The sequence below is a fragment of the Sarcophilus harrisii genome, chromosome 3, assembly GCF_902635505.1.
Source record: "Sarcophilus harrisii chromosome 3, mSarHar1.11, whole genome shotgun sequence".
In the NCBI taxonomy this organism is placed as follows: Eukaryota; Metazoa; Chordata; class Mammalia; order Dasyuromorphia; family Dasyuridae; genus Sarcophilus; species Sarcophilus harrisii.
This window is the reverse complement of record NC_045428.1, coordinates 70,068,984-70,096,816: the sequence shown is the minus strand read 5'-3', so window position 1 is coordinate 70,096,816 and position 27,833 is coordinate 70,068,984. Positions and strand designations below refer to the sequence as shown.

The following is a 27,833-nucleotide window of genomic DNA, read 5'->3' as shown; positions in this document are numbered from 1 at the left end:
TTAATTGTATAAATGTATTATCAATATTCTTAGCTTAATCATACAGGAAAAAAAGTTGTTTCCACTCTTTTGTTCAACATTTTTGATTGAAGTAAGTTCATTTGGCTTGTAGTTGTTTGGATCTTTTCTGAAAGTAATTTCAAGCTGAGATTTTTAAAAAATGTATTCATAACAACCAAAAGGATTTGGGCACCATTTGCAAGTATATTCTTAGATGGAATGCCATAAACAAAATGATGACCTGATCTATTAGATAGGTGGCCATGATAATGTTGGGTTCTACAACAAAAGCTGTCTTTTTTGCACAGAAAATGAAACATCTGACAATTCTGGCTACCATTAAATATGTTCAGAATCCAAATATGCAGATGGTTCATCAATTAAATAGACATCAGCAGGTTTGCCCAGACAAAGATCTAAAGCAACATCTTGTAATTCACCACCAGATAATGTCTACAACTCTTGATCTATGATGTTTTCAATCTTCAAAGGCTTCATTATATTAGTGACAAATTTGGGCTAAGTATAAGCATCTCATAACTTCTCATGTAGTAATTGGCATTCTATTCCTGTTGTTTTGGAACTGGTCTTCTGTGGCTTGTAGCTGATATTTTAGAATTGATACCTCCCTTCCTTCATCAGGTTTAAGGTGGTCAGCAAATATTCTGATGAACCTAGTTTTGCCAGTATCATTTTCTACTAGCTTCCATGTGATTTCTGAATGCATAAATTCTCCATCAATGATTGCAAACTCAAATTTACCCAACTTTTTCTTCTTTCCTGGATATTTATACATACACATATTTTCCACTTCTTCCTTAATTGCAATCTCAGCCACTTTAAAAACCAGTGATGCATCTCTGAATTTCTGTAGGAACATAATCATCTAAGAAAATATTTATACCTTCTCTTATGCTAAAAGGCATGGTGACAATATTATAAGCACTTGGCTCTTCATGCAAACAACAGATGAATTCAGAGAGGTAATTTAAAACACTTAGATTATGCTACACAACAATAATATATCTTTTAGGATTTATGAGTGACAGTATAGTCATGGCAGTTTTTTAGCTGCTGCTTGATATCTAGGTAGCTAGAAGATTCATTAAACATGAAAATATGTGCTTTTTGTATGCAAACAAAAGCAGAGACAACCTTTGCAACTCTCTTTTTGAAAGGTATTCAATCAACATTTCATTCTTTGAAATGAGTTAAGTTAACCTGCTGACACACAATATCTTGGGTCTTTGTTTTACCTTCTGGTTCAAAATAGAACTCACAGTGGTCTTTGTAGATTTGGGAATCTGGTCTACATATTGAGGTTTGACAGTTGCTTTTAGTTATCTTCTAGAATCTTAGTGAAATAGTTTTGCAATTAGGATCCTCCAAAGTAACTCAAGATTTCTTGCCAAACTAGTGGGTCATCATATTTTCTAAGATTTGCTATTTACTTTCCTGCTAAAAGTTTCAAGACAGATGATTTTCCAATAATATTGGTTACAAATAATCCTAAAATTTCTTCTGGACAAGGGATACCTTGTAAAGTTTGAAGGCACAATATGAATATGTTGTTTCCTATTTTGGGTTACTGAGTAAAATGACAATTGATAAAGTGCCAATAGGGCATTTCTTATTACAAATACCATAACCAAAGCAAGGTATTTCAGAAATCCATGCTATTTTGCTCTGTGGTATGACTTCTATGCATAGTTTTCCCATTCGCTCTACTAGACAACTATTTTTGTATTCCTTTCAGCATTTCTTTGGCTTACAGTTATTTTGATTGACCCTAGAAGTTCTTGTTAATTTGTCTATTATATTTGTCAGTGTAGACTTACAATATAGCCAGAAAGATGACTTTGTAAGCAAGAGAAGCAGAAACCCACATTTTCTGAAGGAAAATCTGCCCCCAGCAGTGACTCAGAGAATGGGGACTCAGGCTATAGGTCTCAAAATGTGTTCCTGTGGCCACTGACTAACATGACAGCACCCAGTCACAGCTTCCTGCACACCACAGAGATAGTAGGTGCAGAAGAGGGAGAGGGAGAAGGCTGGAGAGAGTGTGTACAGGCTGGTCCATAGCCTGCCAAAAATGTACTCTTAATTATCCATTAATAAATGCTTGTTCACTGCTTGATTTACTGGGAATTCCAAACTAAAAAATGAAATCCTTCCCACCAAAGCTAGTCATGTTAAGACATCTTGAAAAGTTTCATTTGCAATTTTTAAAAAATTACACACAAATATTTCTTTTGTCTATGATAGTTTTGATCTTCTTGAGCCTTCTTTGAGTTTCCCAATTGATAGCTACTCTCCCCTCCCCATGTCTCCAAACATGATAGTTTAGAGACAAGAAAACCCAAATGCAGGAAGTTATAGATTAGTAAAGGGAACTAGGTAGAATTCCATGTTTTTGCTAAAAGAAGGAATTTCTATATTTGACTAGAAGAAGGAACTCCCTATATTTGGTCAAGGAAAATGTTCTCCAAACACCAGTGTTTAGTTAGTGACTAAGCAATATCAGTTTGAGACTTTTCATTTTTTGTTACAAATGTCAAGCACAAAAGAAGATAGAAAATGGGAGAACTCTGGTTTTCGGAAGTTCAGGAACAAGGGGGCATTCATGGGAGTGAGGAAGGGGTTAGTGCAGCACTTGTCTATTTCTAGTCCTAACTCAGGTCTCAATGATAAAATTATAAATCTATATTACATATATATGGTATATATCAATGAAAAACAATATAATCATCAATACATGGGTTAATACTGTGGATTAGAGTTATGATTAAACAGCAGACTGATTAATCATAACTCTAATCCTAACAGTATTAATTATCAGAAGTAAGTCAAACTTAATCCTATTCTGCTTGATTCACAAACAATGACTGATACATACTAAATCACTGAAATGAATAAATGCTGGTTGAATTGAGTAGGGATATCAAAATTATTCTCACAATTGTTTGTATTTATGAGAATATAATAATTGTAATTCCTAGAAACTTTATCATTAAATAGGAAGTTAAAAGGAGTATACATAGACATATGGCACAGATGTGAGTTAACTATGATTATTTTTTTAAAAAATAAATTGAGTTGAGAAAAGGGGATGAAATAGGAGATGGAACAAGGAAGAAGACTGATGAAAATTATCTCATATCAAAGAGGTGCAAAAAAAAAAAGAATTTTTATAGTGGAGAGAAAGATGGGAGGGATGGTGAACAGTGTTTTGGACTTTATTCTCATTATAAAGAGGAAACATATACACTCAACTAGGTAGAGAAAAGTATCTTACCTTATAGAAAAGTAGAGGGGTAATGGGATAAGAGAAGGGCTGGCAGATGTGAGGGCAGATTAGGTGAGACAATTGTCAGAAGTAAAACCCATTTTTGAGGAGGAATTGGGTAAAAAGAGATAGAGAGAAAGATAAACAGGGAAAAAACAATGGGGAGAAATAAATAAAAATTATAATTGTGAATGTGAATAAGATATACTTTCCCATAAAACAGAAGTGGGCAGCAGAATGGATTAAAAGCTAAAATTCAACGCTATATTGTTTGGAAGAAACACACTTGGAGGGATGTACACAGAATAAAAACAAGGGCCTCATACAGAATCTATTATGCTTCATCTGAGGTTAAAAAAAAGCAGGAATAGCAGACATGATTTTTGGACAAAGTAAAAGCAAAAATAGATCTGATTAAAATAGTTAAGCAAGAAAAGTATATTTTGCTAAAAAAAAAAAGTCAAATGAGTTATGGAAGACAATAGTAAAAAACTATTATTATAGTGGAGGACATCAACTTTCCCCTCTTAGAACTAGGTAAATCTAACTATAAAATAAACAAGAAATAAGTTAAGTAGATAAAAAGAATTTTAGAAAAGTTAGGTATGATAAACCTCTGGGTAAAATTGAATGGGAATAGAAATGAATATACCTTTTTCCCAACTGCATGTGGCACCTTCACAAAAATTGACCATGTACAAGAACACAAAAGTCACACAACCAAATTCCAAAAAAGCAGAAATATTAAATTCATCCTTTTGGGACCATAATGCAATAAAATTACATTCAAAACATAATAGTTCCATAGTTTATGGATACGTGAACTAAAAAATTAATTGGAAACTAAATAATTTAATCCAAAAGGATGAGTGGGTCAGAGAATAAATAAAAAAATTAATATATATACATGATATAAAAAAAACACAAATATAAATATAAACAATAACTTCATTAAAAAGATAACAATAGACAACATGCCAAAATTTATGGGATACAGCAAAGAAGTACTTCAGAGAAAATTTATATCTGCAAATACATCAATAAAATGCGAAAGAACAGATCAATGAGTTGGGCATGAAACTTACAAAAAAACCCACCAATTAAAAATCCCCAATTAAATACCAAATTAGAAATCCCAAAAATCAAAGGAGAGGTTAATAAAATTGAAAGTGAGAAATTCATTAAACTAATAAATGATGTTAGGAGCTGGATTTTTTTTAAATAAAATAAACTATTGGTTAATTTGAATTAAAAAAAAGAAAACAAACAAACAAACAAAAAAAAAGAAAACCAAATAACCAGTATCAAAAATGAAAAGGATGAATTCACCCTTAATGAACAAGAAATTAAATCGATTATTAGGAAGAATTTTGCCTAATTATCTACCAATTAATCTAGCAATTTAAGTGAAATGGATAAATATTTAAAATATAAATTTCTGAGATTAACAGAAGAAGAAAAAGAATACTCAAATAATCTTATCTTAAAGAAAGAAATTAAGCAATCCATGAATGAGCTTCTTAAGAAAAAAATCTCCAGGACCTTATGGATTTACAAGTGAATTCTATCAAACAATTTCAAGACTATGCCAGGTATTTGGAAAAATAAACTAAAAAGGAATCCTTTTATAACACAAATATTATGATGATACCCAACCCAGAAAGAACAAAAAGAGGGGGGAAAGCTATAAATCAATTTGCCTGAAGATTGATGCAAAAATATTAAATAAAATACTAGCAAGGAGATTACAGAAATAAGTCAAAATGATCATATGCTGTGACCAGGGGGAAATAGGTGCAGGGATTATACTAGGAATATAAGAAAGGTCTAAAATTAGGGAAACTATATTAATTGACCATATCCATTTAAAAAACAAATATGATTATCTCAATAAATACAAAAAAAGCTTTTGATGAGTTCATGTAAAATTCATAAAAATAATTTTAAATTGCAAAGTAAATTCAAGAGGAAGAGAATATCAATAACTGAAGGGCCTCAAACAAGTCTTCCTAGACTAAAATTTATGCTAAATTTATAATTTTATCTCTTTCTCAAGCAGAAATGGGGCTGTGGGGGAGAGATTTGAAAATTACAAGAGTTGAATTCATTGTATTTCAGAATTGCATCCTTTCCCTACTCTGCCTCTGAGAGGATAGGTTTTATATGTGTAATTATATAAAACATTTCTATATTAATCAGTTTATTCAAGAATACTTGAATAAAAAGGAAAAAACAGTGAAAAATAGCAAGTTTCAATCTGTATGCAATAAATATCAGTTCTTTCTCTGAAAGACAAATAGTATATTTCATTATTAGTCCTTTAGAATTGTATTGCTGAGAATAGCTAAGTCACTCCTAGTTCTTCATTGAACATTACTCTTGCTATATATAAGTTTCTCCTGGTTCTGCTCACTTCACTATATACCAGTTCATGTAAATCTTGCAGGTTTTTCTGAAATTATCTTGTCATTTCTTATAGCACAATAATATTCTATTATAATGATATACTACACTTTTTTTTTAGTCATCCTGCAATTGATGGACATCCCTTTAATTTACAATTCTTAGTTACCACATACAAAAAAAAAAAAAATATCCATTCCCTTATGATGATCAGTTTGGAGCTATATCCAAAGAGCTCTATAACTGTGCATACATTTTGACCTAGCAGTTCTACTACTAGGTTTCTATTCCAAAGAGATCAAAGAAAAAGGAAAAGAAATCTATATGAACAAAGATATTTATCAGATTTTTTGTGTTGATAAATAATTAGGAATTGAGAGGATACCCATCAATGGGGAATGAATGTGGTACATGTTGTTACCTGTAGGACATAGAATACTGAATACTGTTGAGCTATATGAAATAATGAGCAAGACTTTCAGAAAAACCTGGGAAAAATTTATACGAACTGATGAAAAGTGAAGTGAGCAGAACCAAGAGAACATTTTACCTACTAAGAGCAATATTATAAATAATCAACTGCAAATGACTGCTGCTTTGATCAATGATGCAAGACAATTCCAAACAGCTCATAATGAAAAAAATGGTACCTATGAAATTTAAGTCGAGATTGAAACATATTTTTAAACTTCATTTTTCTTGTTTTTTTTTTTTTTGAGGGGGAAGTCTGTGTTTTATTTTTAAACATGGCTAATATTATAATATTTTACATGACTGCAGAGGTATCTACATTAAATTATTTGTCTTCTCTAGGACAAAAGAGTGGAGAAAGGGAAGAAGAGAATTTGGAATTTAAAATTTTTAAAATAAAATTTAAAAACATTCCACATATAATTGAGAAAAAATAAATTAAATAAAAAACCCCCACTAAACAATGCTGAAGTATAATTTCATATCCATTAAATTGACTAGCATGACTAAAAATGAATTTGACACATGCTAGAGAGAACTGAGTAAAATAAATGCTTGAATTATTGTTGGTAGAACTGTAAATTAGACCAACCATTTTAAAAAACAGTATAGAACTAAGACCAAAAAACTGTTAAATTGTGTAAACTATTTGCCCTGTCAATACCATTACTGGGTCCTAAAAAAGAGTAATGGAGGTGTTCTCTCTCTTTCAAAGGCACACACACACACACACACACACACGTGCATGCACACACACACACACACACACACACACACACATCTGTCACTCAAAGGTTAAAGAGGATTTGGACATTACCCTGCTCCAAATAAATGCAATTTTAGAAATTCTAAATCCCCCCCAAAAATTTCTGATCGAGAAAGATAGAATTATCAATCTGGTATAGATTAAAGTTTAGGAAGACTTTTCTGAGCCTTTCAGTTATTATATTCTTTCCCTCTTGAATTTACTCTGCAATTTGAAAACATTTTTGTTAATTTTATATTTAATTATCTATATATTTTCTGTTCCCTTAAGTAGAATGTAGGTTCCTCAAGGGCAAAAACCTATTTGGTTTTTCTCTGTATTGTTAGTACATATCCTCTAGGAGGAGCCTGCTAGATATTTGGTGAATCAAATTAATTGGGTCAGAATATAACATATCCAGATATCTGTGACCTCACAAAATGGTTTGAACCATTTCAGATCCCAACTGGGAGTTCTTTTGAATTTTATGACTTGAGATGTTGGTTTTTAGTAAATAAACAAGCAAGGAATGAAAGTCTTTCAACATGATTCTATACTGCAGAAACAACTCTGAGAATCATGACAATGTGCAATTATAGAGAACTCAAAGGGGCCAAAATACTAAGATCCTCAAAGGAGTAAAATCACTACATTTTAATCAGACAGGAATTCATTTAAGGGTAGACTCTAATTAAAGGGGGAAAACTATGCACGCAGAACTCTATTTATGAGTTAAGAAAATGAAAAAACACATATTACAAAAGAAAATGCTTGACATCATCTCAATGATGTCTTAGACATAGGTATAAAAAGAGAATCAAGAAAACTTAGAATATAAATGATTGTTATTTAATTGAAGTGGAAAAAAATCAGTCATTGTCCTATTTGTTTTATTTTAATTGTGGTTGTCAAGGTATACTACTGTGCTAAATAAGTAACTTTCAATAGAAGGATTCTGCAATAGCATGTAGCAACAATTCTGGGAGGTAACTAACATTTCACTTTCACAAATTATTTCAATATAGGTTTTGGCACCAATGGGAACATAAATGATTGTCATACTTCCTTATAGATCTAGCAGTCCCCATGTATTCAGTAGATCATGGAAACTCAAAGTTTGTTGGAATTTTTGAAAACTTGTCATTTAAAGTGGAGCATTTAAAGTGCTCCTGCTTATTCTTAGTTGAATTCATTGGCTTTCTTGGCTGTTTTTTTATTTGAATCTCTCTATACTTTGATGTATTTCTGATCCCCAAAGTAATTTGAATTTGCATTTTTTGAAGGTTTATGATGGAAGCATTTTGATTTTACAATGCATACTCCTGACACAGAATGATCAGTTAGCTTCCAGAACAGGTAACTAGCAGATTTATGCAAAATTTAAGTCATTTAGCATCATAAACATGGCAGCTGCAGCATATTTCTAAAATTAGAATACATTTTCTTTTTTTTTAAATATTTTTTATCATATCCAAATAGGATAATCAAATCAACAGGAACTATGGAAAGAAAAGTAAACTTAGGAATCTAGGGGTCAGTAATAATGAAGTAGATAAGAAAAAAATATTATTTTAGAAATTCTTTGGGCACATAAAAATATGTACTTGAATGATATTTGAAAATAAAAGCTAAAAATTGATTTAAAATCTGAGATTTAATGTGGGAAAGATGGTAAAAGTAACAGCTTTCCTAAAAGCTAATAAAAAAGATTATCCCCTATGCTGAAAAAAACTTCAGCTTTATTTATAAACATTTTTAATAAGGCTATAGGGTACAAGGTCTGTCCTTTAGTACCTATGTATATACCTAATAATTGGAATTTAAAATATATAAATTTGGCAAGCAGAATCAGGAAGACATTGTACACAACAACAGCAGGATTATGTGATGATCAATTTTGATAGACTTGTTTCTTCTCAGCAATTCAATGACCCAAGGCAATCCCAATAAAATTTGTATGGAAAATACCATTGAATCCAGAAAGAACTGAAGAGACTGAATGTAGATCAACATATACTATTTTCACTTTTTTTCCTGGTGGTTTTTCCCTTTTGTTCTGATTTTTTTCTTTCCCAACATGACATAAAGGGAAACACATAGAAATGAATGTACATGTGTTTTTATATGTAACTAGGAAAAACAATAATTATAATAATGATTTTTAAAAAATAAAACATAAATTTGCCATGGGGGAGTCAGATTACATTTCTATTAATAATATATTGGGCTAAGTACTGAGTTCTTTTAAAATATCCTTAAATGCCAATCCTGAATGAACATCAACAAAATCTTTCAAAGCAGTACTCTGAGGACTTTGGACAGAGAAGAGAATAAGTTCATGAATGTCTAGATGGATGGTCAACAAATTAGGGCTTCTTAAATGTGACCCTGAGGATATGTGTACTTAAAATAAGTATGCAAATCAAACATTTATTGTTTAAAAAAAACCATAATTTTGTGACCCCAATATTCAGTTATCCTACCCCATATGGGGTCATGATCCACAGTTTAGGAAGCTTTCACTGAATCTAATTTTCATTTGAAGGAATTGAGATCTAGCAAAGTTAAGTGTTTAATTGGTAGCAGAACTAGCTTTTGAATCCAGGTCCTCTTAAATTCAAATAAAACACTTTTTTCTACTAAAGCACGCATAGTCTGAGATGACAAAACTGCTAACTTGTTTTTTCCAGTAGAAACTTTCTTTGCTGGAGAAAAACACTGAGCATATTTCTTCCTATCTATTTTCATAAGAGTCAATATTCAGTAAGCATTTATTAAATGACTACTATATTCAAGGTACTGGGATGAGCACTGGAAACACACACACACGTGGAGCTAATCAATAGAGTGGAAAATTTAGAGTTGGGCAAATGGGAAGTGTGAATGACTTAATGAGACATCAAGACTTAGTCAAACAAAAACCAAATAAATGAAAAAAGAAAAGAAAATGTAAAATACCTCATTGGAAAAACAACTAACCAGGAAAATACATCCAGAAGAGACAATCTAAGAATTATTGAATTACCTTAAAAACACAATGAAAAAAAGACTCTGGACAACATCTTTCAAGAAATCATCAAGAAAAACTGCCCTGATATCCTAGAACTAGAGGATAAAATAACCATTGAAAGAATCTATTGATCGCCCCCTGAAAGAGACCCCAAAATGCAAATCCCAAGGAATATTGTAGCTAAATTCCAGAATTATCAGATCAAGAAGAACATACTGCAAACATCCAGAAAACATAATTCAAATATTGAAGAGCCATAATCAGGATTACCAAGGGCTTAGTAGCTTCCATTTAAAAGGCTCGCAGGGCCTGGGATATGAAATTCTGGAGAACAAAAGAACTTAAATTGCAGCCAAGAATCAACTATCCAGCAAAACTAAGCATTATCTTTCATGGGAAAAGATGAACATTCAACAAAATAGGGGATTTTCAATTATTTTTGATGGATTTTCAATTATTTTTGATGAAAAGACCAGACCTGAACAGAAACTTAGATCTTCAAACACAGAACTCAAGAGAAGCAAGAGAAGGTAAAAAAGGAAAGGGAAAAACTATGTTTCTTAATGTTTACATTCCTATATGGGAAGATGATACATGTAACATATAAGAACTATATCTTTGCCAAGGGTATATTTAGAGTGTATGGGTGTAAGTTGACTTTAATGTTATGGTACAAAAAATAAACTAAGGGTGGAAAAGGAATTGTACTGAAAGAAGAGAAAAAGGAAGGTAAAATGGGGTAAATTATATCACGTGAAAAGACAAAAAAGACCTATTACCATTGAGGGAAAGAAGGGTGATCCTGGAGCACTCTTTGAGCCTTAATCTCATCAGATTTGGCTCAGAGAAGTAATATCAAACATACTTATTTGGTACAGAATGTTGTCTCACCCTATAGGAAGTAAGAGGGAAAAGAAAGGAAATGAGAAAGAAAAGAGAAAGGCTAATAGAAGACAAAAGTAGAAAGAGGGGAAGGTCTGAAAAAGAGAGGGCCAACTGAGGGAGATGGTGGTAGAGCAAAACTCTGGTGAGGAGGGAGAAAATAAATCCACTTCCCCCTTCACATGCAGAAAGGCATAAATAGTAAATGCAATTTTTTAAAGATCATGATGCAATAAATATTACATTCAATAAAAGGTCAGGGGAAAATAGACCAAAAAGAAATTGGAAACTAAATAATCTCATCCTAAAGAATGAATGGGTGAAACAGCAAATCATAGACACAATGAATAATTTCATCCAAGAGAATGACAATTGTTGGTGTTCTTTTTCCAAAACACAGTCAGGTGATAAAAGTTCAGATCTTTTATTGTGTCCTTCAATATAGCCCAATTAGCTCAGGCTTATCTCTCTGCTTGGTTCCAAGAGCTCCCTCCGAATGTCTCCAAATCCAAAGGTTTGTCCTTCCAACTCCAGCCAAGGTAGAAGATGCAATGAAATTTCTCTTGCCTTGGAGATAGGGCTTGTAGGCTTCCTCCCAGAGTGCTCCTCTCTGACTCCTGGGAATGTTCCCAAGTAACTCTCTCAAGCTCTAAGAGCTTCCTGTATATATATATATATATATATATATATATATATATATATATATATATATGATCTCTCAAAGGTTAACTCCTCCTTCTGGAGAGAGAGGGATTCTGGGTTATCTCCCAGAGTGCTCTCTGGACCTAAGGGAGGTGTGAATTCGGATATCTCATACTAAGCCATACTAAGCCCTGAAATCTCCCAAACGTGTGAACTCCATTGAGTATTTAGATACTTATGAGCTCTCTAAAGGTGTGAACACAAACATCGTTTCTATCAATTGTACTTAGTCCCTTGTTTCAAGTTCTGGCCCAAAATATCTCCTTCTAAGATCAAATCAATCATATTGAACCATGCTAAATTAGATAATTATTGTCTCTATCAATTCTAATGGCTTAATACTTTGTAAAGATTCCAACATCTCCCCTTTTCTTTTGATTTAAAACATAGGCAGGCGATCATAGCCTCCTTGACTTCTTAAGGAGGTGAGAACTCCAAAAAGGTGATCACGCCTTTCCTAACATCTCAGGAAGGGAGATGAAAATACCAAAGGAAATAGAAAATCAAATCAGATTAGGGGGTTTCTGAAGGGGCTCACTTGAAACAGGGATGAAACAAGGTGTACATAAATCCACCAATATGGGAGGCATTACACATAGTTACATAAGCACATAGCAATATGACACAGGCTAGTAGTGATGTAACAAGCAACATGAATTAACATGAGAATTTACACATTTACACATTGTCCATTAGTTCATGTGCCAGGAATCCAATGATTCCTGTAAGTTTTGAAATAAACAATTTTTCATAACATGAATCAACATACAGAATTATACATCTCCGAAAGTCCTAAAAATAGTCCCAAAGAAATCCATTGTCCATTAGTTAATGTGCCAAGAATCCAATAATTCCTGTAAGCTCTGAAGTACTGCAAGAGTCTCATCAACAATTTTTCATCTCAAGGAATCCAATGATTCTTGCTGGTTTTTCAAGAACTTGAAACAATCTCATCTTGTGTTAGAAAATCCAATGATTTTAAAGTTATTTTAACAGTCTCATTGTCAGCCATGCTCTGTCAGATGTTTCTTAAATCTTCTCCTTTGTTTTGAAGAACTTGAAACAGTCTCATCTTATGTTAGAAATCCAATGAATTCTGACGATTTTAAAGTTATTTTAACAGTCTCATTGTCAGCCATGCTCCTTCAGTGTCAGATGTTTCTTAAATCTTCTCCTTTGTTTTGAGGTTTTTCTCTTTTTCTGTTTCTCTCTGATGGACAAGGCAAATACGGCTCGTTGGCACCCATCTGATTCCTTTTCCTCCTGTGGAGATACAAGCAAATCCTCTTCCCCAAGCAGTTAATCTATCTAATTCCCTTCTGTTTACCACTTTTGGGATTTCTCTTCATCACCTGGTAATTACATTGGAGCTGTTTGCACTGTACACTGCCCTGTTGGGTTGAAAAATCTGTATTCTCTCCAACTGTAATCCTGATTGTTTTTCTATTGATTAATGACATCAGAGTCCTGAATTTCTAAAGACTCTCTTCGGGTAAACTCAGCTGCCATCATGCCCCACGTGTCCTTTGATTGATACTTAGGAGCTGGGCCCTGCGTCTCAATTCTCTGCGTCAATCTACATTCAGAGGCCCAGTGAAAGCCTTGATTGCATTTTGGACATGGAGTTTTGGGTTTTCTCTCACCCTGATTTCTCATTCTATCTCCATATCTGCACTGAGCTCTCGAATGTCCAACTTTTCCACGCTGAAAACATCAACAAATTTCTCTAGAAGTCCCTTGCCAAGAGGGACCCTACCTTTCCATGTTCATCATAGTTTGGGTATAATAAGCATTTGTGCCCACTGTGGCACAGCATCTTATGATCTCCTCTAAAGGAGCATCTTTGTCTAGTCCCCATATAATTCTTTTGCAAATCTCATTGGCATTTTCCTTAGCCAGATGTCTCGTCATTATTTCTGTAAGGGTATTGTCTCCAATGGTTCTGATTACAGCTGTTTGCAAACGTCCCACAAAATCTGCAAAAGGTTCATTCGGACTTTGCTCTATTTTTGTGAAAGCTTTACTTCCATCTTTTTGTCCAGGGAGAGAATTCCAAGCTTTTATTGCAGCCTTAGAAATCTGCTCATAGGAAATTAGAGCAATAATTAGGAATTACTTTGCCCAACTTTATGGCAATAAATTCGACAACTTAAATGAAATGGAAGAATACCTTCAAAAATATAGCTTGCCCAGATTAACAGAGGAAGAAGTAAATATCCTAAACAGTCCCATCTTAGAAAAAGAAATAGAACAAGCTATTAACCAACTCCCTAAGAAAAAATCCCCAGGACCAGATGGATTTACATGTGAATTCTACCAAACATTTAAAGAACAATTAACTCCAATGCTATATAAACTATTTGAAAAAATAGGGATTGAAGGAGTCCTACCAAACTCCTTTTACGACACAGACATGGTACTGATACCTAAACCAGGTAGGCTGAAAACAGAGAAAGAAAATTATAGACCAATCTCCCTAATGAATATTGATGCTAAAATCTTAAATAAAATATTAGCAAAAAGATTACAGAAAATCATCCCCAGGATAATACACTATGACCAAGTAGGATTTATACCAGGAATGCAGGGCTGGTTCAATATTAGGAAAACTATTAGCATAATTGACTATATCAATAACCAAACTAACAAAAACCATATGATCATCTCAATAGATGCAGAAAAAGCATTTGATAAAATCCAACATCCATTCCTAATAAAAACACTTGAGAGTATAGGAATAAATGGACTTTTCCTTAAAATAGTCAGGAGCATATATTTAAAACCATCAGTAAGCATCATATGCAATGGGGAAAAACTGGAACCTTTCCCAGTAAGATCTGGAGTGAAGCAAGGTTGCCCACTATCACCATTATTATTCAATATTGTATTAGAAACACTAGCCTCGGCAATAAGAGTCGAGAAAGAGATTAAAGGAATTAGAGTAGGCAATGAGGAAACCAAACTATCACTCTTTGCAGATGATATGATGGTATACTTAGAGAACCCCAGAGATTCTACTAAAAAGCTATTAGAAATAATTCATAACTTTAGCAAAGTTGCAGGATACAAAATAAATCCCCATAAATCCTCAGCATTTTTATACATCACCAACAAAATCCAACAGCAAGAGATACAAAGAGAAATTCCATTCAAAATAACTGTCGACAGCATAAAATATTTGGGAATCTATCTACCAAAGGAAAGTCAGGAATTATATGAGCAAAATTACAAAAAACTTTCCACACAAATAAAGTCAGACTTAAATAATTGGAAAAATATTAAGTGCTCTTGGATAGGCCGAGCGAATATAATAAAGATGACAATACTCCCTAAACTAATCTATTTATTTAGTGCTATACCAATCAGACTTCCAAGAAAATATTTTAATGATCTAGAAAAAATAACAACAAAATTCATATGGAATAATAAAAGGTCGAGAATCTCAAGGGAATTAATGAAAAAAAAAATCAAATGAAGGTGGCCTAGCTGTACCTGATCTAAAACTATATTATAAAGCAGCAGTCACCAAAACCATTTGGTATTGGCTAAGAAATAGATTAGTTGATCAGTGGAACAGGTTAGGTTCACAAGACAGAATAGTCAACTATAGCAATCTAGTGTTTGACAAACCCAAAGATCCTAACTTTTGGGATAAGAATTCATTATTTGACAAAAACTGCTGGGATAACTGGAAATTAGTATGGCAGAAATTAGGCATGGACCCACACTTAACACTGTATACCAAGATAAGATCAAAATGGGTCCATGATTTAGATATAAAGAACGAGATTATAAATAAATTGGAGGCACATAGGATAGTTTATCTCTCAGACTTGTGGAGGAGGAAGAAATTTGTGACCAAAGACGAACTAGAGACCATTATTGATCACAAAATAGAAAATTTTGATTACATCAAATTAAAAAGCTTCTGTACAAACAAAACTAATGCAAACAAGATTAGAAGGGAAGCAACAAACTGGGAAAACATCTTCACAGTTAAAGGTTCTGATAAAGGCCTCATTTCCAAAATATATAGAGAATTGACTCTAATTTATAAGAAACCAAGCCATTCTCCAATTGATAAATGGTCAAAGGATATGAACAGACAATTTTCAGATGATGAAATTGAAACTATTACCACTCATATGAGTGTTCCAAATCATTATTAATCAGAGAAATGCAAATTAAGACAACTCTGAGATACCACTACACACCTGTCAGATTGGCTAAGATGACAGGAAAAAATAATGATGATTGTTGGAGGGGATGCGGGAAAACTGGGACACTGATACATTGTTGGTGGAGTTGTGAACGAATCCAAACATTCTGGAGAGCAATCTGGAATTATGCCCCAAAAGTTATCAAACTGTGCATACCCTTTGACCCAGCAGTACTACTACTGGGCTTATATTCCAAGGAGATACTAAAGAAGGGAAAGGGACCTGTATGTGCCAAAATGTTTGTGGTAGCCCTGTTTGTAGTGGCTAGAAACTGGAAAATGAATGGATGCCCATCAATTGGAGAATGGTTGGGTAAATTGTGGTATATGAATGTTATGGAATATTATTATTCTGTAAGAAATGACCAGCAGGATGAATACAGAGAGGCTTAGAAAGACTTATATGAACTGATGCTAAGTGAAATGAGCAGAACCAGGAGATCATTATATACGTCAACAATGATACTGTATAAAGATGTAATCTAATGGAAGTGGATTTCTTTGACAAAGAGACCTAATTCAGTTTCAATTGATCAATGATGGACAGAAGCAGCTACACCCAAAGAAAAAAACACTGGGAAATAAATGTAAACTGTTTGCATTTTTGTTTTTCTTCCCGGGTTATTTTTACCTTCTGAATCCAATTCTCCCTGTGCAACAAGAAAACTGTTTGGTTCTGCACACATACATTGTATCTAGGATTTACTATGACATATTCAACATATATAGGACTGCTTGCCATTTAGGGGAGGAGGTGGAAGGTGAGAGGGAAAAATCGGAACAGAAGTGAGTGCAAGGGATAATGTCGTAAAAAAATTACCCTGGCATGGGTTTTGTCAATAAAAAGTTATTAAAAAAAAAGAAATCTGCTCATACACTGTTATGGAATAATAAATCTGTTCTGAATTTTCTGCATACTGACCTTCACCAGCTAGCTGGTCAAAAGTGATTTGTCCAATAGCTCCTGTTTGCCTATTGTGTTGGACTTGAATCCTACATAATTCATGAAACTCCAAAAGCCACAACAAATTTTGTCCCGGTTCTAAGCATGTTCTCGCTATGGATTTCCAATCATTTGGGGTTAAGATTTCATAAGACAAATTATCTAACATCTTCACATAAGATGATGTAGCCCCATAAAGAGTGCAACCCTTTTTCAAATATTTAATTTTTTCCAGATTAAAAGGAGTGTATTTTCTCTCCTTCTGACCTGAAGGGTCAAGCTTTTTAATCATAGGATATGCATTTATAAAATCAAATATATCTTCTCCTTCATTTTTTGCTTTAATTAATGCCTCTTCTAATCTTGTCATATTCTGCTTCACAGGAGAAGCTGACTGTGTTTCTGCCTCTCTCCCTTCCCCTTCTTCCTCCACCCATGAGGGGGGCGGGTCATGAGATGAAGAATGATCTAATTCCTCCTGCTGTGAAGTATCACACTCAGAATTGTACTTAACTCCTGAATTTTCCTTCTTATCACCTAGTTTAGTTGGCACTTTCTTCTTTTTCATTTTAACACTTAAATAACTTCTTATATCCAGTTGTATTAAATTATATGTATTAAGTATGTCTTTAGAAATTGAGTTAGGGCCATTTTTATTACAGAATTGACAAAGATCCTCTCCTACTAAGTTTCATTCATCTAGATCCAATTCTTTCTCCAGAGAGAAACAAGGACATATGTTCTTAACAGTTTGTAAAAGTTCGGTGATCTGCTCCATAATTATAATCAAACCTTGGCTTTCTATAACTTGGACAATGCTTTCTAAACATTTTCCTTGTACAGAAACAGAAGGCTGTTTTCTAAACATCTGTCTCATCTTAGCTGAAATTCTACTTTAACTCTTTTAACAAAATTTCTTTGTTGTACTCACTCTAATTTCTGAGTTGAGGAGACTTTTCCACTTGATCAGGGTCACAGGCTTTTCCACTGAAATCAGGATTAGAGGCTTTTCTACTGAAATCAGGATCGGAGCTTTTCCAATGAAATCCACTGAGGGGCCTGTCAGCCCCACGTTCAGGGTGCCAAAATCTTGCCTACCGGATTCCTGTTCTTTTTCAAATTCTTATTCTTCATCCCCTGCAAGAAATTAAAGCTGAATGCTTCAGACACTTTCTTAGCAATATGCAATGCCACTAGTTTATCTTTATTAGTGGGGAAAACCAATAAATAAACCAAAGACATTTCCCCCAGGGAGGGAGGAGCTAGATGATGCAGTAGATGATAGGCTTGGAATCAGGATGACTTATCTTCTTGAGTTCAAATCCAATTTCCAACATTGGGTGATCCTGGTCATTTAACTATGTTTGTCTCAGTTTCCTCATCTGTAAAATGAGCTGGAGAAGGAAATGGCAATCTACTCCAGTACCTTTGCCAAGAAAACCCCAAATGAGATCACAAAGAGTAAACTATTACTGAAATGACTGAATAAGAATAATTCACCTAGTAAGGTTGGGGTATTAAAAATTTATGTCATCTGAATATAACCCTGCTTAATATCACCCTCTACCAAAATGGGATTGAACTAGATCATCATTAGCCCTTCTAATTCTGAATTCTATGATTATGTGGTAAGCAGATCACCTTCTAGTATCTTTACCAGTAAAAGACAATAAAATAAAATACTAATATAAATTCCAAGCATTTATACACTAATTTTAAGGTTTTCAAAACACTTTAAAAATTAGCTCATTTGGATTTTAAAGAAGGGAAAGGGACCTGTATGTGCCAGAATGTTTGTGGCAGCCCTCTTTGTAGTGGCCAGAAACTGGAAATTGAGTGGATGCCCATCAGTTGGAGAATGGCTGAATAAATTCTGGTATATGAATATTATGGAATATTATTGTTCTGTAAGAAATAACCAGCAGGATGATTTCAGAAAGGCCTGGAGAGACTTACATGAATTGATGCTGAGTGAAATGAGTAGGACCAGAAGATCATTATATACTTCAACAACAATACTATATGATGATCAATTCTGATGGACATGGCCCTCTTCAACAATGAGATGAACCAAATCAGTTCCAATAGAGCAGTAATGAATTAAACCAGCTATACCCAGGGAAAGAACTCTGGGAGATGCCTATGAACTACTACATATAATTCCCAATCCCTCTATTTTTGTCTGCCTGCATTTTTGATTTCCTTCACAGGCTAATTGTACACTATTTCAAAATCTGACTTTTTTTGTACAGCAAAATAACTGTTTGGACATGTATACATATATTGTATTTAACTTATACTTTAACATATTTAACATGTATTGGTCAACCTGCCATCTGGGGGAAGGGGTTGGGGGAAGGAAGGAAAAAGTTGGAACAAAGGGATTTGTAACTGTCAATGCTGAAAAATTACCTATGCATATATCTTGTAAATAAAAAGTTATAATAAAAAAATTAGCTCCTTTGAATGTAGCTACATAAGACAACATTGAAACAGAGGAGCTAAAGAAAGCTAATTTGATTTTATGTTAATAGATAATACATCAATTGCTGACATTCAGAAGTTTTAATACAAAGTGAGTTTGACCTCATTGAGATCAGGAAAAGGAAATATAATCAGTATATGGCTCCAATTGAGTCTACTTTATTTGAAAGAAACAAAGTAGGTGAAAGGAGAAAAACAAGAAGGGAGAAACATATGGGAAAATGTTTGAGTAAAGATAAAACCAGGAAGAAATACACACAATTTTTTACACAGAGATCACTTGGAAAGAAACAAAACAAATAAGGAGTTTGAAAAACAGAGTACATAGTTTCAATTGATCAGTGCTGGACAGAAGCAGCTACACCCAAAGAAAGAACACTAGGAAATGAATGTAAACTGCTTGCATTTTTGTTCTTCTTCCCGGGTTATTTATACCTTCTAAATCCAATTCTCCCTGAGCAACAAGAGAACTGTTCAGTTCTGCACACATAGATTGTATCCAAGATCTACTGTAACCTATTTAACATGTGTAGGACTGCTTGCCATCTGGGGGAGGGGGTGGAGGGAGGGAGGGGAAAAATCTGAACAGAAGTGAGTGCAAGGGATAATGTTGTAAAAAATTACCCCGGCATGGGTTCTGTCAATAAAAAGTTATTAAAAAAAAAACAGAGTACAGATAGTTCAATATGGCAGTGATGGGTCCTTCATTTGTTTAGAAAGGAACTAGATAGCAAAATGAATAGAGCATTGGCCTTGGAGTCAGGAGGACCTGAGTTCAAACACTTAGTAGCTGTGTGACTAGGCAAGCCATTTAACTTGCATTGCAAAAATAAATAAATAAATGAAGGAAATGGGCTTGAGCTTTCTCTGCCACAACAAAGCATCTAATAACTTCTAAGTCAACGGTAAGTCCTTCAAAATATAGAAGGCCCAACAAAGAGAAATTCTATTCTGGATCTGATACAAATAGAAATGAGAAAACTCTTCATGACCATTCTTTAAAGCCCTTATTAGAGAGAAGAGAAAAAAGCACAGTCTTGAACATGTTCTGCATTTTGGAAGAGTCAATTATAAATGGTTCAGCAAAAGGATATTTTGAACTAAAAATGAACTAAAATTCTATATAGTAAGTAACCCTGAAGAGAAGGAAAAAAACTTCAAGGAGGGAAAAGGAAGTTGTCTGAAGATATTTATGTGGATGCATAAAGACTTTTCCAGTCATTTTAGATTTCATGAAAATGCATGGAAAATAAAGTCAGGTAATAAGGTGAATACAAAAATATGACATGATCCTAAAAGAATATTGTCAGGATTGCCAAAATTAAGAATAAGCTGAGTCTGGTGAGCAAAGCTAAGGAAAACAAAAGGGATTTTTTTAAAAAGCTCTTTTGAGGAAATAAGGAAGATCAAAGAAGAAAGAGAACTGCTGCTCAAGTGAAGGAGCTTAAAATAGCCAAAAGTAGAGTGCACGTAGAACCACTCAATTCTTATCTTACTTCTGTTTTTTCTCTGCCAAGGAGAATTATGTTTAGACAGGAAAGAAAAGAGCAAAAATGGATGATAGGAGGTTCAAATCCAGGATAATGGTTAATAAGTGTCTAGAAAAGGAAGTAGGGATTTCAGTGAGACAGCAAGACATCAAGACCAGATCATGTTAGATTGAGTTTTTTTTTTTTTTTTTAAGATGGAATTGTTAAATTGGTAAATCAGGAGAGATAGGTTTTATAATTTGTCTAGATTTTAGAAGACTGCTTTGATACATTACCTCGTGCTATTCTTGTGGAAAAGATAAAGTTATTTGGTCTAGAACATTAGTATAATTAGATATATAGATCCAAAACTGATTGAATGGCCAGAATCAAATGTAGCTGTTTATGGTTCAATGTTATTTAGGTAGGAGGTCTCCAGTACAATGTCCCAGGGATATACTTGTAATCCAAACTGTTTAACATTTTTATAAATGACTTGGATGAAGGAAACAATGTTATGCTTATTGAATTATAGATGGTATAAAAGTAGGCGTGATAATTGTCACAGATAATAATCAGCATACTAAAATTTTGACATTTGTCTGAAACTAATAGGACAAAATGTAATTTTGTAATAATTGTAAATTATATTAAAGTTTTACATAGGATCAAACAATCAAATTCACAAATGCATGAGAGGGACAGAATGATTATACAACAATTTATCTGAAAAAAATCTGAGGTTTTCAGTGGGCTACTAAATTCTATAAGTAAATTACAGCTAGGTGGCACAGTGAATCAAATATGGACCTGAGTTCAATTGCGATCTCAGACACTAAGTAGCAGGATCCTGGGCAAGTCACTTGAATTATATCTACCTGTTTCCTCAACTACAACACGAGGATATTAATAGAACCTATTTCATAGTATTGTCACCAGGATCAAATGAGATATATTTAAAGTATTTAGCACAGTGACTAGCACATAGTAGGCATTATATAAATGTTTATTTCTTTTCTTACCTCTCCCTCCTCCAATACAAGTCAATAGTGTGATATGGTATCCAAGAAATCTAATGACATTTTGTGCTGCATTGAGAAGCATAATTTCCAGGGATAAAAGAATGACAGCAACTCAGACCACATTTTAAATTATCTAGTTCAATTATGTAATTCACAAGTTTATGAGACATATTAGGGTAGGGAGTATCCAGAGGATAATTTTGAATTCATGTCATTTTAAGACTGGTGAAGGAACTGGAAATATTTACTTGGGAGAAAGGAGCACCTTGTCCCCTCTCTCTTAGTAGCTTTTGTTGTGTGTGTATGTATAATAAATAACATGTATATATGGGTGTATTTAAATATGTACATCTATGTATATCTTATATATACACATGCCTGTGTATGCTGTTTTTCCTAATAGAAAGAAAGCTTTTGAAACCAAGGAGCAATTTATTTGTGTCTGTTTCTCTTGCAAACAGTGCCTGGCCCATAACACGCTCTTGATAATTATTTGTTAATGGAACAATGAGAGCTATCCAAAAATGTCACAGACAGTCTCAGGATGTAGTAGTTATGTCCTCATCACACTTACACCCCTGCCCCAATACTGAAAGTTTCTAGGCAGAAAGTGGAAGACTTCTAGTCTAAACTGAAAAACATTATTCGTTTCTGGAAGAGATGCTGCCTTAGAAGTAGAAAGAAATATCCAGGAACATGCTAGAAAATGGAAATAAGACTGAATGAATAATTTGAAACAAATAATTCACATGATAATTAAATCATGATATGACAATTATTTCATAAATGATCAAATTACAGGAGACAGAATGTTCTTCATAATGGAGTTTGCATATGCATATATGTATATTTACAATATATTTGTGTTATCTTTGTATATATAGATTATAAATATTTGTTTAAATAGATAATAGTGAGATAGATGATAGATAGATAGATTTTAATTTTTCTCCCTGGTTGTACATGCCATTTCATTAGTAGAGAACTCCTAATGAGTAACTTCAAAAAACACAGATCAATATGATAATGCAATGAAACTCAGAGAGTTGGTGCGGGGGGTGGGGTGGAGGGGGTGGGGAGGTGTCCTGAGAAGTTATTTAACTTTCCCAATAATTTTCTCTACCAGTTTGCATTAGAAATGGGATTTGAATCCAGGTCTTCCTGAGGGCAGCTAGGTCAAGTTCGTTGATGGAAACCCTGGGCTTGGAATCGGGAAATGTGTCTTCCTGAATTCAAACCTGCCCTCAGATACTTTTTAGCTGTTTGACTCTGGGCAAGTCATGTAACCCTGTTTATCTCTGCTGCTCATTTGTAAAATGAGCTGAAGAAAGAAATGGCAAATCGTTCTAGTGTCCTTGCCAACAAAACTGCAAAATGGGGTCATGAAGAATTGGACACAGCTAAAAACAAGTGAACAAATTTCTTGACTTAGCATAGTTCCTGGCATTTAGCAAAGCTTTTTGACTGACTGATTTTGAAGTCAGCTCTCTTCACTATTCAAGGCTGATTCCTTATTAAGAACTAGCCTATAATTTAATAGCCCACCATGACAAAAGTCAGCATGTTTCAAAGGCAGACCTTGAAAGTTGGTCTTCTTGAATGCAAAGCTGGCTCCTTATTTGCTACCATATTGCCCACCATTATACAGAGCCCTTTTCAGTATGAAGAGAGGTGATGTTTTCATTCTTATCCACTCACTTATCCATTTTTTCCACAAACATTTATTGAGTACTTATATTGTATTAAGCACTGTCTAAATATTGCCACAAATACTTCAGCACAACTCTTTCTAATTCTTTGGAATTTTTGTTTATATTCTTCTATAGATCTTCCACAGATGGCACATACAATAGGCTATAAACCTTCATCTAGGCCTTTGTACATTTTGTAGAAACTACTGAAACACACAGTCCATACATCTGTTATCTCTCACCATGTGATCAACCAACTTTCAATTACAATTACTTTTAGTATTTCTTCAATGATTATCCTTTAAGACATTAGCCTGCCTGTAAGCCATTATTATCTGAAATATGCTGCAGTCTGCTTGCTTCTATCATAGACTGTGGTTTTGTCTTTGGGATCAAGCACAACTTCAAATTTTCAGAGATTACAGTGTCCCCAGATTTGCAACCATAAGCCTCACTGCTCTGCTTAATATTTGTGTTAAAAATTGTATCTTTGCACCGGGGAATAGCTTGAGATCAATAAAAACAAGCTATTTCCTCGACATAATCCATCTCTTTTCCTCCTATATAATTCTGTGCCCAAATCATGCTTTACCTGCTATGGCTGTCCCAGCTATATGATATAGTAACTTAATGGGTTGACTCTCCAATTATATTCTAGAGCCTAGCATCATTTATCCATTTCGTTTTTCCTGTATAGACTGTGAGAACAAACTTTTTTCAGCTACAATAGAGTTCATTAAATTGATTCTATAATGTTCTTGGGATTGATGTAATCAGTACCACATGATGTACAAACTGGTACATTTGGAGGATCTCATCATCTACAGGAAATTATAGTAAATTTCCATTAGGACCTTGTACAAAGCATACTCCATGTGAGTGATGAGTTCTTTTAGATAATGTTTATATCCTTGTTTTTTGGATTTCTTATTACTCAATCAGACAGTCATTGAAAAGACATTTTTTGTGGTTAAATTTATCAAGAATTTTATTCATCTTAACATATACATTTACTTGGAACTAGGTTATAAACAAACTGATTCGGTGGAATTGTTCTAGATAAAATAAGTATTAGACAAGTTGGTCTAAGCATCTCAAATGTAGGCAGATTACTTCTGATAACTGGAGTATCTATAATTTGAGCTTTTCTTCATTTAACAATTCTCAACTTTGGTCAATTCTCAATTTGACCACTTAGTTATGAGTTGAGTAAGAGTAGGGAGGTTTAAGGGCTGCATTTTTTCCCACCTAAATTTATGGCTTATGGAGCATTGATGAAAAAGTCTGGATCTCCTGATGCAGGATAAATAAATATGTAATAAATATAAATTATATGAAGAATAAATGAATATATGATATAATGTAATATAATAAATACAAATCAAAATACAATGAAAGGTTATATAATATAATGCTATGTATGTTATGCCGTGATGATATGTTAAGGGATGGGAGGATGGGATGGGATGGCATGGCATGACTTGGCATGGGATGGGATGGCATGGGATGGCAGGGGATGGGATATTCTAATAAAACGGAAGAATACTGAATGAACTATTGTAGTTCAAATCATCAAAAAAAAAAAAAAATCCTACAACCCAAAGATTCACTCCTCACAAACATCATTGTTTAGGAAAAAGTAAGAGAAAACAATGTCACTACTGTTGTCATTTTTGCAACTGCTCAACTCAAGAAACTACAAGAAATTAATGAGATCAATGGGGAAAATGCTATTTTTCCACTGTCATCAAGAGATAGAAGACCATTGATTCAGAATTAGACGGAAACTTAGAGGTTAACGGCTCCCCCCTGCTTTTCGCAGATAAGGAAACTGAGGCTCAGAGAAGCTAAGTGATTTGCTTGTCGAATTATCTCCCAAAGAGCAGGGGTCGATCTACTAACCTGAGAAGTTTGTATCCTTCCCCCCTGCGTCTCTAATCCATTCGTTACTCCGGTGCCATTTGCTGTGAAAGTTGAGCTTAAGAATTTATTTGAAAATGAAACTGCCATTCCTGGAAGGTAAATCCCTTCGCCTCATTCTCAAAATAAGAGGCTGCTCCAAGGCAGAACCTGGCAGATGTTGAGATTTAAGGTGAACCCTGAAGAGAAGTTGCAGGCGCAAGTCCGAGAAAGGCCACAAGGTGGCAGGAGCGCACCATCCGCCTCCCGTGCAGCCGCTCCTAACAGACATTATCATTTAATCTTCTTCGCTATGTGGTTACAGTACTTGCTGCCAGGAAGATTTCACACCTCAAAGAATAGTCTCTTGTCTTAGGTAGAGCTTGTTAGTACACAGCCTATGCTCCTCGCAGACAAAGGGACAAAAGGAACCAGGAAAATTCTAAGCAAACAGAATTACCAACCTATTCAATAACCACTGGGAGGTGACATATTTAAAGTGTTGCCTTTATTATCCCAGACTCTCCGAAAATCCCCCGGGAGGCCAGGTCTGAGCATTTTCTGCTTTTAACTTTTTTGTTGTTATTTAAATCCTTTTCACTTTTGCAACGGCGTATGCATTTGTTAAGTTCGATTGTAATAAGCATTGATTTTAGATCCAGAACACCTATGTGTAAAATTCTGGCACTGCTATGTGACCATGAGATTTACCTTCCTCGGCTGAGAAAATTAGGGGTTGGATTCATTTAAGGGTTCCTTATGTACTGGGTTGTGAACCTCCTTGGTGAGAGACCCTTCTCAGAATATTCTTTCAAAATGCATAAATAAACTGCGTGGAATTCCAAATGAAACCAATTATAGTGAAATAGTGTTAAAATATTTGTAAAAAACAGTTTCATGGATCTGAGGACCTTTGAATTTGATGAGGTCCCTTTCACCTTTAAATTGTATACCCTGTTTTTATCCTCAGATGGTCGGAGAAGCTGTTGGTTTTAAGTGGAAATCAAGTTTACCCTGTTCTTGGTTGGGTAGAATGGGCAGTCTCTTACTGGTGAGAGAATTTGAAGGCAACTTTAAGCCTTCTTCTTTCTTTTATTTCAATAGCATTGTAATTTCATTCTTGTGAATAAGATAGAATAAAACCATCCAGGCTTTCTTATCCCATGTGTTTCTTGTCCTTGTCTTTGCTCCAAGTTCTGGGGTTCTTCCCTCTGGATCTAACAGTGTGAATACTGGTTGGACATGTACATTGCTTATCTCCTTTTCCAGTCTTCCTTTTCTGATGACATGCTTCATGCTACTTCTCTTGACTAAGTCATTGTTGCTGCCTCTGCCTCTCAGCTGTCCTACCTATAAAATTCAACTCTAGTTCTTCAGAGGTTTTTGTGCCATATCACATCACCAAGAATAGCACATTAAAAAGAGCCTGAATTCTACCTTTTGACTTTACACATTATCATTGCCACTTAGATTCTCTTTTAAAATGCAAATACTCTTGCACAAAGTAATACATCAAGTCCTTAACATTAACTTGCATTCACATATGTCTTTGTGATAACAATATACTTTCAAATATATTATGTTTTTGATCATTAGAGCTACCCTTAGCGGAAGAAATATAGTACCCATTGTGCAGATAAAATTGGGCTCTGACAGATTGTGACTTCTTCTAAGTTACTTAGTAAGTGGCAGAGTCAGCACCCAAACTCAAATATTCATCATTCAAAGATAGGTATTCTTTACATCCTGTCCTTCATTATCACTCCTTTATCAGATAATTTCCCCTTGAACAGAAAATTATTTTCAACCCTTCTCATCTCTAGATCCACCCAACATTCAAAATGAAACACTGAGTGCCCAGTTGAAGCAAATATATGGAGAGTGCTTCAAAGACAAACCTTTTTTGGTATTTTTGTCCACAGCTGTCCTTTGTGAAGATCTGTTAACTAATCCAAAGCCCTTTCCTTTGTACCTCTTGGTTTCATTTGGATTCTTGGATGCTATTTGGCATGCCCTTGTCCAGATTGAACCACCATATTTCTGATGTATGAGCTCACAGGACCATAGAACTGACAAGGACCTGATACATCCTTCAAAGGAGTAAACTGAGGTCTAGGGAGGTAAAAGTCTCAAAAGTGGTATCAGAAATGGGGTGTAAAGCCATGTTTTCAGATTTCAAGAGTTTCCCACTGTACTACACTGGTTACCATAGATTTGAAGCCAGAATCTACCTATTCACTATCGAGATGAAGTGAATCTTGTGCTGATATTCCACATCCATGTTACTTTGCTTATAGACAACATGGTTCTTAAAGTACTTCTTCCACTGACCACACTTGAAGTTGCTCAATTAGAATCCCTCTAGGGGGAAGGGGCAGCACAATGGATTGGGTGCTAGGCCTGAAAACAGAAATCCAGCCTCAGAAACTTTCTAGATGTAATCCTGGACAAGACACCCATTTGACTCAATTTTCTTATCTGTAAAATGATCTAGGAAAGGAAATGGCAAGCCACTCCAGCATCTTTGCCAAGAAAATCCCAAATGGGGTCACAAAGGGCCAACAATCACAATAAGGAGAGAGGGTTATCCTTTTGTATTCACTCTTT

The 27,833-nt window shown here is 34.3% G+C and overlaps 1 pseudogene; it reads right to left on the bottom strand.

Annotated features, from left to right (window-relative positions):
• LOC100931137 lies at nt 1–25,518 on the bottom strand (annotated as a pseudogene).
• Nucleotides 25,519–27,833: the final 2,315 nt, after the last annotated feature.